We start from the raw sequence: 14,342 nt of genomic DNA on the forward strand, positions 1-14,342 counted from the left end.
TAGCCAATGTTCCACTTGCCTAGTTCTTTTTATCTTTCCCTCTCACCCTGTCATTTTTGTATTTTTTTCTTCGAATTCCACTCAGTTTATCTCTATGTCTTCGGCACCAAGGCATCCTACATAATGTTTTCCAAGTGGAAGCTCAGCAAGGACTTACAGGAGATTTGGGAAACCAACTCCCTTCCTACTTCTGGGATAAGAAGATTAGACAAGAATGAGCTTGTCTACTTTGACTTTTTCCATTAAATTTACTACTGTCCTCAGTCATTAAAAAATGGGAAAGCATGCCTCCCATTCACAGCCTGCAACAGTTTGTTTTCAGACAATATTGCAATTGTATCTTCTCTAGAGAGGTGGTATGGCATTGTACTTAAGTACAGAGATTCCAGAACCAGACATCTGGGGCTCAAATCACTTTTACAAGAAGTATAACCTTGGACCAGTCACGTAACTTCCCTAGGCCTAATAGTCTTTCTCATTTTTGCAAAATGGAAGTGATAGTACTTGCCTAGGGTTTTTATGGTAAACCAAGCTGAGTTAATACATGGAAAATGCTCAAAACAGTGCCTGATTATCAAAAGAACTCAAGAAATGTGAGTTCATAACATTTCATCCTTGTTCTGCTTTTTAGAAAACCCTACGTATATTTAACATCCAAATACTGCTAAGTTTCCCTTTTGGACACTCATATATGGTCATCTTTCCCTGTATGTCATTGAAAACATGCTTCATATACTGTTCTTCCCTGATTCAGAGCATTACAAAAATAGATAAAACAGCAATTCCGAAAGCATCTTCTAGTTTACTCTGCGTAACCCAGCATCAATTAATCATCAGCTAAAGTGGGATGAAAGTTTTATTATGAACCCAAAATGCAACCGTAGTTTACCCCAAAGTTAGTAAGTCTGGGATAAGTTTAAGAAAACCTGGGTTGAATTTTAGGTGAGCCTCCTTTTTACTCTCAAATGCTAAGAGAAGATTTATAGTTTCAGGTGGATACCAAATGAAATTTGGTAAGTTCATGTGTGTTTTACTTTGAGTTTGTCATTTGAATGAATCAAATTTCATACAGCTTAATCCTCATATTTAGAGTTTTTCTGCCATTTTCACCTCAGTTGATACAAAAATTAAATAAGAATTGAGACATGCTGTTTAGTATGTGAGCAAATTGCAATATTACAGAATGCATATATTCCTTTGTCTCGGTGATACATAATTATGAGAAAAATATATTATTGGTAAAATGTGCTTTAATGAGTCAAACCATTTTTGCAGAATATTCTCCTTTATCTACTAGGATATTTATTTGCCATGAAATCCCAAATTGAACAGATAATAATTAGCAAAATTATCTGTTTCCATCAGCATTTAAAAATCTGCATTTTGCAGATCAGTTTTATCCCTGGCTCAGTTAAACTGTGACTTTAAAATCAAATTTGTATAATTTAAGCTTTCTTCATTTTTGTATTTCATCCCCCAGAAGTCAGAAGCCCAGACTTTAAGCTAGCTAATTTCCTAAAATTATATGCTTGAGGTTTGGGAAGATTTAAGGATAGATATTTTATGTCAAAATGATAGGTTCACAGTTTGTGATTGATGATCTTGTACATATAAATGATATATGCCCATTAGACATGGGGGTCTTCTGGGATGAGGAGCTTAGGCAAAAGTGAGCTTAGAGAAATTTCTAAATCCTATGTTTGCAAAGATATGGGCAACAGGCTTCCAGTTTCTGTTTTATTATAATACGAAATAATCTTAAATAACTTACATATGAAGATTAGTATATCAATGAGCTCTGAAAAGATTATTTTGTCTGAAACTGCCTGTTTCACTCCAACAGTTAAGTAGAAGCTTTGTAGCTACATTACACTAAATGCCTACTTTTAAATTTAACTAAACAAAGTGTTTTCCTTTAGAAATGTGTACTAGATAAAATTCCCCTCAAACACCACTACTATCTTTTCATAAGTTAACTACACTTTATACTATTTTAAAAATTAAAACCTGGAAACATAAAAGTCATTTTTTCTTTGAATTTGTAGTCCCAAATCTACTGCTCATAAAAATAAACTTTACAACATCTTTGAGAATCCAAAAGAACCCCGGTCAAGATTTTTTTGGCTACAAAAGAAAGCAGTTTTGATATTCAAAAATGTGGCTGCTCTTAGTCAATCCCCAAAAGGGAAAAATCAGCTAATCTTAGCAAGATGGTAAATTTAAGTGATTCTGTAATCTAACGTAGTCCTAAATCATGTTTTAAAATATGATCAAACAGTAGAGACTGGGAAAAGACAGAAACTTTAAAATAACTCAAAATAGAAAAGTTGAACATTTCTTTAAGAGGCCTTAATTCTGTTTCGAAATTAAAGCATGAATAGCATCTTACTGAAAAAAGCAGCAAAGTTTGTGCTGGCAGATTCCACTTAATAGCAACAAAAAAAGTTCACTTAATGTATTCTACTACTGGATCATATAAAACTGTATGAAACATCAGATTTTTGTTGGTCAGATATTCTGGGTGTTATCCTAGAGAACAAGCCAGCTATGGATGCACCCATACACAGGGACTAACATTCATGGAATATAGAACTCTGCACACACACACACACACACAAACATATATACACAAAACCTGACCAGGCTCTGCTCTGGATCCTTGATAACTCTGGCATATTGTAAGCCCTGGAAAGAATTTTCATCTACATGGTTTGAAAATAGGGGCCTTTTAAATATGCTGCATACAATTTGTGATGGTCATCTCTAAAATGCTGCTCCATTATCCTTTTCCATTTTGAATGAATGAGGCTAATTAATTTCAGGCCATACTTGATGAGGTCAGCACCATACGAGGGGTGCGTGCTAGACATTGCTAATCTCTTTCAGCTGAGAGTGATGAATTAAAGATGAAGCATGCCTTTGCAGGCCTAATTTAGAATGTATATCAAAAAACCTACAGCAAATAATACTATACCCCACAACAAAGGAAAACTTGTTCTCTCAGGCTCCCTGAGTTGTGTTGATTTTAAAGACATTTTCAGTTGTCTTTGGAATTCTAGCTGTGGATGGATGAACCATATCAATAAAATCAAGCCATCTCTCACACATGGCCATGTGGACAAGAAGTGGGATTAAAGGAAAGAAAGAAAGAAAACAAAAACAAAATACAACAATCTGGGTTTGATCCCTTGTGTATTAAAATTCCACCTACACATTAGGCTCATTTTTTTCAGCGCTACCAGACTATCAAAGATTCCAAATTAGCAATACCTGTATTCAGGCAATGACCACCCAGCTCTGCTGGGACATTTCACAGCAATGTGCTCAATGAGGCAGCCTTGTTTTTAAAGCAGATATCCTAATGAGGCTTATTAGGTTTTTCCATGTCTCTATTTTGAAAGCCAATAGAGATTGACCAGGTAGATAATGTGATACCTTTTATTATGCCAAGAAAGAAATTGTAATACAGATGCCTCAAGGCCAGAATGTTCTTATGAAAGTTAATGCTAAGCCAGCTTCTGAGTTGGGAAAAGGGAGGTACTTGCTGATCTGAACTCTAAAGAGAAAAACGAATTAGTCATAATTTCTCAAAGATGACTATTACTTATTACAAGGCCCTAAGGGTGGCAAGGAAGGTGGTTTAGCCCAGAGACTGGGGAACATAGCTTGCAAAAAGTGTTTGCAGCCCATCTAGCAGGAGAAATCCTGATGGGTTATTCCAATGCGTCAGAATTTCCAGGTACCTGGTGGCACCACGGCTCCTGACTTTGTATCCCAGTAGCCCTCATTAGAACAAAGCTGCTTCAAATTAGGTCCAATCTGCATGCTGAATCAATCTTTTATCCCTTTGATTGCTTCTGAAAATATTTATATTTCTTAATAACGCACATTTTGTCTTGCAACTTCTGATTAAACCCAGACGGGGGTTCCAAAACAGGCAATGGATGTGGAAGAGTGATTTGGGACAGGAAAAGATAAATAAAAAATGCAGGTTTTTCCCAATTGGGGAAGCATTAGAGAATATAAATATAGCAATTTGGGTGATGGAGGCATCAGAGGAGTGTTGTCATAAATACAGAGTGGAGTATTTCCGTGACTTAATGGAGACGACAGAATAGTCTTGTTGTGCGATTCTTCATTGCAGCCTCCACTACCTAACTGGTGAGTTTAATAGGTTTTATGAAAAACTACTGTGAGAGAGACCTAGAAAAATTTCATATTACTGCCAATAATAACCCACTAAAAGTATCACATCATAAAATAGAGAAATGGTTGTAATAGGGACACGATCAGATCATCTAAAGTGGGTTTTTTGTTGAGCAAGGAGCATAGTGTAAGGAAGATGTTTTCAGAGGGTGAGGATTCCTGGTTTGGGAGCCAAGAGAAAGCGGTCCAGTTTCAACTGCATCACCAATCAGCTCAATGACCCTAAGTCAGCCCCTTATCCTTTACAGACCTCAGGTTTTCCTTCTTTCTTTTACTTGGAAAATAATGGAAGTAAGGATTTTATTGCAAGTTTTAAATTCTATGGTTTTCTAAAGAACCATCCCTGTTTGAAGTATTCAGTGCTCTCTGGAGGCAAGAGAAAGGAATAGGAGACCTCCTTTCATGCTGAGTGTCCTCAAGACAGTCTCCCAGAAGTGGAAGCCACACCCTCTCGCAGTGCATTGTGTCACATGCCCCTACTCACCTCTGCAGAGATGGCTGTTGCTTCTCTGTTCCTCTTTTTTCCTCTCGGGCAGCATAAGTGACAGGAGCACCCAAGTGCAATGTCTAGATCCATTTGACCCAACCACCTCATTTTAGAGATGAGGAGGAGGGCCTCATCTCTAGGTTGAGGTCACCTACTTAGAAACTGGTAAGGCTAGAATTTAAACCGAGGTCTCCTGATTTCCAAACGAGTCTATTCTGCCATGACACACTGCTCAGAGTATAAGGAATGTTATATTCTGAAAAGAAGTGAGGTTTCTTGTGACAATTCAACACAATTTAAGACTTCTTATAATTGGAAACAGGAACATAGGATAGGGCAGTAGCTTTGAATTCTGACTTCCTGGATTTGAATAATATGCCTTCACCTTACTAGCATCGTGAACTTCGGGCAGGTCCTTAAACTCTGTAAGTCTCATTTTGTTTGCTTTTCATTTTTTTTTTCTCTTGGATAATGGAAATAATAGCAGTATCTACCGCAGAGAGTTGCACAGAGATTAAAGTAACAGAAATGAATGCTTACCACAGTTCTGGTATACAGTAAATGTTAGCTGTTATTAGTATCATCATCTTCTTCTTTATTTACGTAATGACGAGTGAAAAAAATCCTGAAAGAAACCCAGGAGAAATAGGTTCAAATTCTGACTGTGTTCATATTAGCTCCATTACCTCAGATAATTATCTGAGCCTCAGTTTACTCATCAGCAGAATGGGAATTGAAAATCTCTTCTTGAACAGGACTTCAGTAAAAATTAAATGAATCATGCACATGACCACATTTTTTAAACAGGTAGAGCCCTATAACAATACAGATGTTGATGGTTTTATCAAAACAATTATCCCTAGGTTGGAAAGCCTCTGGATGTTCAGGGTTGGTTAATAAATAATAAAATGATATCATGCCCCTCTTTTGTTTCTCAGACAAATCAACTTAAAAAAAAGATATCTAAAATACCATTGAATCATAAAAGAATAAACGCACGTCCCCAAGTTGCCATCGATTGAATTCAATTCTACTGTTCTCTACTTAAACTTATAGTTCTTTCAGAATTTGATCTTACCAAAGCATTAGAGGACTATTAGGTCACAGGGTTTAGAATCGTAAACTCACTCTCCTCTTTGCCTTCCAAGTAAGGGCAAGAAAGATCTAAAAGTTTAAACACACACACACACACACCCCAACATTTTATCAAATGTTAAATGATGACCTCTAAGAAGCCTTCATACTGTCTCTAAAATACTGTAAACCTTTGCTATTGACCAGCTGCCTATTGTGTATAAACTTAAAAATATATTTATTATTGAGATATAATTTTATTTAAGCTAAAGAAGCATCAGGATATAAAGAATTGTTTTGTACATGGGATTATTAAAGAGTTGGGTCCTAAAGGTGTATGTCTATTTTAAAAAGAAATTTTCTGATTGCAGATAACTTCTCAATTTGATTTAGTGTCGAATGATAGTGATGGGGTTGATAAGTGAGCATTCATCGGTAATTCATCTTGTGCTGGTAGAAATTTACAGCAAAGCAGTGCTTTCCCAACAGTGACAAGCCCTATTAATCTTCTTCAGACACATTTCAATAGGTGTTCCCATCTGTGGCCAACATCTAAACACTCTGGCAACACTGGCGACTTGAAGACACCTTCATTTCAAGTTACACTAGTGAAAATGTGATACTAGATTGTACTCTATTTTTTAACCTAATTCTCTCTCTTCATTCAATTAGCCTTTCTTGCCTGGATTTTTCTGCTCATGTGTAACGTCATTTCCCAGGGAGAGCGCTCAAAGATTTGGTTTCTTAGAGATGCACAATCTCCCCCAAGGTTAGCAACCAACAACTTTTTTTACAAATTAAAATTGCACAGATTCCAGTTCTGACAGTCATTGGCCTCTGATCATGCATGTCTTAGAAAGTAGAACCTGTTCAAATAAATCCCTCCTGTGCATTGAGAGGGGCTGAGGAAAAGGGGAAGGCTATAGAATCCATTTGTGTTCATACTCAAAATGCAGTTTATTATTCTGAACTATGATGTAAATTTCAGTGTGAGGGAATGCTGGGAAAAGGAGAGACAATTAAAAGAGGGCGTTCGAAAAGAAGCCCACAGTTCAAAATATATTTGCCCAATATATTCGGTCTACAGGATGAAATCTCTCTCCTGTCCTTTTGCATCTGTTGGAGGACCTCCCATTAGAGAGGGAAATAAAATAATCACTTCAGTAATAGATTATTTCATTTAATTTGCCTTTATTCTACCAGCAACATGCTCTGGCCAGCTGCAAGTTCAGACTAGGTGAAAAATGTGGAGAAGTTGTTTGATTTTGGATTGCACCTAAGTGCTTTTTTTGTGCCATTTTCAACCTCATAATGGGTTTGGTCTTGCAAAAAAAATTGGATTTGAACAGCATTTTTCTTGTACACTTTAGAAATCTTTTAAAAGAGAAAATTCTCTGACACCTTATTTAGGAAAGGTTAGATATGTCTGCATAACGGATAGACTTTTTTTTAACTTCGCTGAACTTTGTCATATGCAATCTGAATATATATATATATATGTACGTATATACATATATATATACACACACACACACACACACACACACATACACATATATATTATGTTGGGAGAGTGTGTACACATGCATGTGTACCCCTATGTGTTACTGGTTTATATGTGAATATACTTACATATGATAAATATAAGCATTTTTAAAAAATGTCTTCCTCCTTTCACACAAACTGTTTTTCACAATGATCATTTGAGTTTGTGGTAGAGCTCAGTAACCTTATTGTAGGTGGCAAGTTTAAATGTGCCATATTAATAACTTGTTATCCAAGACAAATTAGGTTCTTATGTGTCAAAAGCACTCGGCACTGGATTATCCACAAGACAAGTATTTATTGAATAAATGTTGAGTCCAATTTCATTTTAATGTGACTGACTGTATGTTTCAGCCTCTTAGGCAGAGATAAAAATACTCAGACCTATAACTGTGTTGCAACATTACACCTAACTTGTCTATTTCTATTATTGTCTCTTAACTTAGAATATGGAAAGAAGGCTTTCTCTCTCTCTCTCTCTCTCTCTCTTTTTTTTTTGTTTGTTGTTGTTGTTCTGAAGAGCAAAGAGAAAGATAGAAAAACGGCTGGCATTCAGCCTAAAGAGAAATCATTGAAACAAATTAATCCTATGCTGTTTAAATTGACATGGTAATCCATCATCAGAGAAGGAAAACTCTGAAAACAATCTAGAATCTGCCCTGCTCTTTCGCTGGCCCTGGAGGCATAAAGACAGATAGTAGAGGAAGGAGGGGGGAAATCATAAAAAGTTAGGAATGCCTGAGAAAAGAATAAAATTGGTGATATCAGCTCTCACTGTCCTGCCTCTGCAAATCTCCTTTGGAAAGGAGAGGTTAACTCTCAACAGTTGATTTCCCAACTTTCCCTCTAAGTGGTGGGTCTCTGGAGCTGAGCTCTAAAAGTCTGCCTCCCTCTCTAAGCTGCCAGGCTGCTCACCTCAGTCTAACCATTGCCTGCCGCATTTAAAAAGTTGACCAACCAGGAGCGTGGCTGTACCCACAGAAACAATTCAGTTTGCACAGAAACTTTCCCAATGTGGTAAAGGGCTTCCTTTATAGGGTTTAGGATTTGGGTTTCTTTTTATTTTGTTTTGTTTGTTGTTGTTTGGGGGTTTTTTTGGTGGAAGAGAGTGAGAAGGGGACTTTTCTTCATTTTTATTTTGCACTTGATGAAAAAACATGTTGTAATTTTTAAGAGAAAACTTTTGTAACATCCCTAAAAACTGAGGCAAGGCATCATGCCCTATCACTTTTATTTTGGAGGCTTATTTTTCAAATCTCTCTGCACTTCAAAAACCCTGACATGTTAAAATTTACTTTTAAATTTAAAAAGTATATAAACTTAAAACTGAACTGTCCCCTTAGTAGATAGTTAAGATGGAAACAGATAAAAACATTTTAAAAACTTGGTAAGAGTTCCATTGTTCCAACACACTGAGTCATACAAATTGTTTTTTCTCTTGAGCCTAATTTATGTAATGTGTATTTATTTATTTATTTATTTTTAGGGGAGGAGACATTTTACAGAAATACCTTTCTCATTATTGCCTGGACATACAAATTTGAACACAAAAGTGAATATTATTTTTTCAGTGTAGTAATGCATTCAACTATAAAGGCGAGAAAATTTGAAAATATTTTTAACTTCAAAAATTCGCCCTGTTAACAATAGATAGTATGCGAAGGCAAAAAAACAAATATCTTTATACCCAAGGCAAAAAGGTAGAAGGATATGAATGTAAACCATACCCAACAGCTGCCCTATTTTAATTTATCTAGGATAGTGTTCCTTCTAGTTTATTAAGAAAACTTAGCATGCTACTGAAACTTCAGAATAAACATCACACCTTTTTTCAATAATTAGAATTTTTAATCACTGCTTTTTAAAAAGGAGTGAATAATTCTTGCATACTGACTAATGCTTTTTAAAATACGTAAGCATAAAGACAAATTAAAGGCATTTCCAGGGTAAATAGGAAAGGAAAGTTAAAGACTCATATTAAATATTCATTCATCCACAGCCATGCCAGTTACAATTTTAAGAGTTGTTAGGAAAGAAGAACAGGTTTAGTTGTTTGTTTTTAATAGAACCTGGGGCATTGAAATAGTAGCTCTTCAATAACTGAACACTCAAATTGCACTTCCTGAAAAAGATTTGATACTTATGATTTTGTTTTCAATTTATATACAATGTAGACTTTAGCAAAATAGTATCTAATTTTAAAAACCATTAAATTAACCAAAATCACATGTAGGAAAATCAATGAGTAAATAAGCATAGGTCTTTATCACTCAGAAGAAGGCTAAGGAGAAAAATATATTTTAAATCCCCACTACTTAAATATCACAATACTGCCTTCTTTTTAATTGCTTGGTAATGTGGCAACAAAGTATATGCAAAGAAATTGCAACATATCTTTAGAAGTAAATAAATAAGTTTTAACATACATTCTACAAAGAAACAGGCTTCCCCAATTTGCTAACTTCTTCTCCCTGACATATGATGTGATGTGGTCCGGCCAAGAAATGACCACTGTGATATTTTTCACTGAAGTCAATATTCCCTTCCTTTAATGTTCTCACTTTTCCTTTAAACTATTTAAAGTGACTTCCTCTCAATCAATTTACCTCAGTCAAGTACATAGAAATCTCCTAGATAAGGTTGATTAATTTATTATGAATTGCAATAGACGGATAGGAAAAGTACCTTTCTCTGCCTTGTATTCAAACTAAAAAGAAAAGCATAAATTTTATTTAAACAATACACTTTGTAAAGTCTCAAGCTAGTACTTCCTATGGTCAAGAAGCTGAATATGATGTTAAACAGCCTTCTCTTAATTTTATACAGAAGTTCTTTATTTTTAACATGCACCTTCAACTTTTTGAGAAATCAGGCTTATAAGAGGAAAAATGAGGTTGTAATTAATTTGTGCAAGTTTCCCTATTAAGGCAGTCTGTCTGTCTCTGTCCACCTACTTACTCCTTTATATTGAAATTGCCCCCTCAAAAACCTTATAAAAACCAATAGGATGGAAATCATTCCTTAAATTATTTCTCACCAACTGCAATTCATGTTGAGTTTGTATTTTAAGAAAATTAAATTACATCCCTTTTGTTGTTCTGCTTGTATTTTCTTTAAATGCTACTGATGCAGCTAATTAACCATATTAATTTATCTGGGTATTTGCCTTACTAACACCTTCACATTTAAATGAGTGGCACTTGATAGCATTTGATTAATGCTTTTTTTGACATACCAAAAATTAACTGTCATTTAAAAGATTTCATTATCAGGCTCTTGAGACAGAGAAAAATACAGAACCAGACACTCTGCCCATTCCTCACTCTGCCCATTACCAAGTATGAACTGATGTCCATATGGCTTTATATGTCTTTGGAACTTTCTCAGCAGGATTTGCCTCACAATATAATATTAGTATTAAAAGCATGTATAGCCCACATCAGACTTGGTTAAATGGGCAGAGAGCCCCCTTATGCCATCATCTCTAGCTATAGCCTATTCTCTTTTAATTCTTCAATCCATTGAAAACTGAAATAGACTGAGTAGCATATCCCCGAATTTTTAAATAAATATATTTAGGCAAAAGATGCCCACCTTTTATTTAAGTGTCCTGCCAAAGCTACCACACTGCAAAATTGATGGTTTTGCTTTGAAGTATCTTTCTATGATTTTGCAAGCCACAATAGCTCTACCACAGCTAAGTTGCTTCAGCTTGTATTTCAACAATGCTGATTCTAAGGAGCTCATTCAAAACTCTTTTTTGCACTGCCTTCTGCCTTTTTGCCAGTACACATGAGTGACAGCCTCTATCTAGTGCTTGAGTATATGAACCTTTAATCCATCAAGGAACTTCTAACACCATAAGAATATACACACCCACATGCAAACACCTTCTTGCCTGTAACTATCATACAACTACCCATTAGAATGCCTCCAGGTTTGAAACCAGCAGAACATATTTTTCTAATCTCATCCAGATTTAATGGCTATAATTTGGCTACTGGCAAGATTCTAAAATTAGCTTTTATTTAAATGAAATAAACCATGCACTTTCTTTTTTATTTTTTAAAACTCCCTGCCACAACAATCTACTGTTGTATACATGTTAGAAATATTTTTTTAAATGGACTAGATGGTCAGTTAAATACAATAAAATATTTCACTACATGATATTTTCTTATTCCCTAAAGTCCATTTCCATGGAGTGTGCTGCAGGTGATGGATGAGACTGCTGTCTCTCTGAATAGAAACCTGCTTTCATAGGAAGGGTGGAGGTGGAAGAGGACCAGAGAAAGGCAGAGCTCTAAAATTCTGGCAACTAGAGTGAATATATCCTTTCCTCCTTTCTTCCTCTTCTCCCTCCTTCCCTCACTTCCTTCTTGCTACAGCTACTTTTGGCAGATTACTGTAGTTAACCTTCGTTCCGGCCAAGACCAAGAAGGGTTAATGGACACCCCGCTCCTGACACCCTCCAGGTCAGCGTGGCGTGCGAACTTCCAACGCAGGAATTAGAGGATTACAGAGGAAAGAATGCGAGGCACCCGATCGCCTCACACCTGAGCACCGTCGCTTCAATCCACTGGGATTCATACAGTTTTTTTTTTTTTTTTTTTAAATAATAATTCTCTTGGATCTGTGGCTATATTTCCTGTTGCACCCAAGAGCCAAGCAGGGCATCCTGGATTGGATCCCTCAAGCTGCCAAGAAAATCGAGCAACTGGAGGGTGGTGTGGGGGGTGAACATTTCCAAATAAATAAACACACGTAGGTAGCTATCAGTTGCTTTAGGGAGGGCAGATTTTTAGGAAAAGACCAGGAGCGAGAAAAGGAAGAAGAAACGAAAAAGATTCTCCCCTTTTCTTACCTTTTGCCCCTCCTTTCCCCTCCCGAAATTTGCGCCTACTTGATTATTTGCAGCTGTTTCGAACCTCAGGGTTTGTTCACAGTAGCGAGCGCGACTTGCGCTTGGAGAAGTGAAAAGCCATTTTCGCGCCAGGACTTCGCTGCTTGAGTTTGGGGGTGTTTTGCTCTCCCTACCGGCAAATTCCCCTCAAAGCCTTGCTAACTTCAGCGAGCCCTGTCAGCCTTTACTTCTGGCCACTTGGGTTCCCAGCAGCCAGCCTAGGGGCCCCCCGGACAGGTTTCCATTGCTGGGAGAGGTGGGTGGGGGTGGCCTGATATCCCCAAAGCGGAGTTCCCGCCTCGGAGAGGACGGAGACGTTCTGGGGCTTCCTCAGTGTCTGTCACCCTGCCCCTGCCTTCCTGCTTGGCCTCAGAGGTCGTCCCACCTGCCCACTAGCAGCGAACCTAGAATCCACTCGCCCGGCAGTCCCCAGCGGGTTCTGCCACCCGGCGGCCGCCCTCGACACCGAGTGGGTGGGAAGAAGAGGCAACTGGCGGGGACGGGCCACTGAGACCTCTTGAAAAAATATGAAAAGACAGGATGGGTAGAGATTTTTCCGGGAGAAAGTTCGAGGGTGCTTCGGGTTGCCGCGGGGAGGAGTACCCGAAATGCCAGCAGGAGAAATGCAACCCGCTTAGGCCACACCTTTACTCCCCGAGGCTGTTTGGAGAGATCGCGTGTGGGGGACCTGCACGCATCCCCACGCGGTGCCTGCAATCCACTCCCGCGGCCACCTGGCCACGGCCACTCGCGGCGTGAAACCAGTGGCTCCCGAGCCATCGGCCCTGCGGCGGCCCACGCAGCCGTCTCCCGCCTGCAGCACCACGAGCCTGGCCGCGGCAGACTGTCCGCAGCTTGCTGCGCCCTCTTGTCTCCCGTCGAGGAGGGAGGGATGGAGGCCTGGGCCCGGGAGCTCCCTGGCGGTGGTCGGGCCGCCCCCCTCGAGGCCTGCTCCCTCCTCTCAGCCTCGCCAAATCCCTGAAAGCCCAGTCCCCGTTAGTCACCCCGGGGGCTTCTAATCACTCGGTATCGATTTCCCTAACTCTTTTCATCCTGTTGAAGACACATCTTAAAACACTCCAGCCCGGAGTGTGCTCTGGGCTTTATCCACACTAATAAAATGATTTACCCTTCTCTCCGCGCTCTCCTCACAGAGGAAAATCGTTCGAGCCCCGGCTATTTGTGTGTGATCAGTAAATATTTAGTGCGGTGACATCCTCAGCTAGGCTTCGGATCGATTCGGGGCCCACCGGGAGGTGCACACGGTCCGGGCGGGGCCACGCAGAGCTCGCCGAGGGGGCTCCTCCCGCCCTCCGCTGGCCGCTGATTTACGGCCCCTGCAACCAGCAAAGGGGGGCGAAAGCGCGCCTGGAAAATTGGCTTTTCAACCTTTTACTTTTGACATTCAGCCACTTCCCCAGGCTCTAATTCTCGCCCCCACTTCTCCCTCCCCCGCTACTAAGGGTTGCCCTGTGCGCCCCGAGAGCCCTACCAGAGGCAGCGGGCGCTCGCGCCCCCTCGGCCCGGGGACCACCTATCACAGCCCTGAGCTGCGATGCGGGGAGGCCCCAGCCCCTGCTCTGGGGGTCACCTCCTTCCAGGAGAGATGCTCTCCGCCCTCCCACACCTCTGAGGGAGGAGAGAGGGTGGAGAAACCCAGAGCTGCATCAGCTGAACGACGAGCTGCGCTCCATGCTACCCTTTCTTCGACCCTTCGGCCTTTCTCCTATTCTAAAGACCGATCTTCGACGTCCAGCGGGTCGGATGTCGTCGGGTGGGAACGTTACTTTCCCAGCAGAAAAGCTGCCCTCTCCTAAGACAAGAAAAAGCGCTTAGCTTGGAGATGTTAGGTGGAGGCCTCCTGCCCTGATATTGGCTGTGACAGTGCTGCGGCTGTGACACCGTCGGTGTCCCCTGGCCCTCCTGGCCACCCCGGGGCGCGAACGATTTCACTAGTGCAGGGCCGCATCCAGGACCTGAGACTTCGGGCAGTAGGCTCGGCATGGAGTAGGGCACTGCAGGGTCCCGCCAGATCCTACTGGACCCACCACCTCGGTCTGCTACGTTGACAGAGTAAGATGTGAGGAATCCCGACCCCTCGGACTCCACCACTCTTGGGCCAGGGCT

The sequence above is a fragment of the Cebus imitator genome, unplaced genomic scaffold (genome assembly GCF_001604975.1).
Source record: "Cebus imitator isolate Cc_AM_T3 unplaced genomic scaffold, Cebus_imitator-1.0 Scaffold19, whole genome shotgun sequence".
Lineage (NCBI taxonomy): Eukaryota > Metazoa > Chordata > Mammalia > Primates > Cebidae > Cebus > Cebus imitator.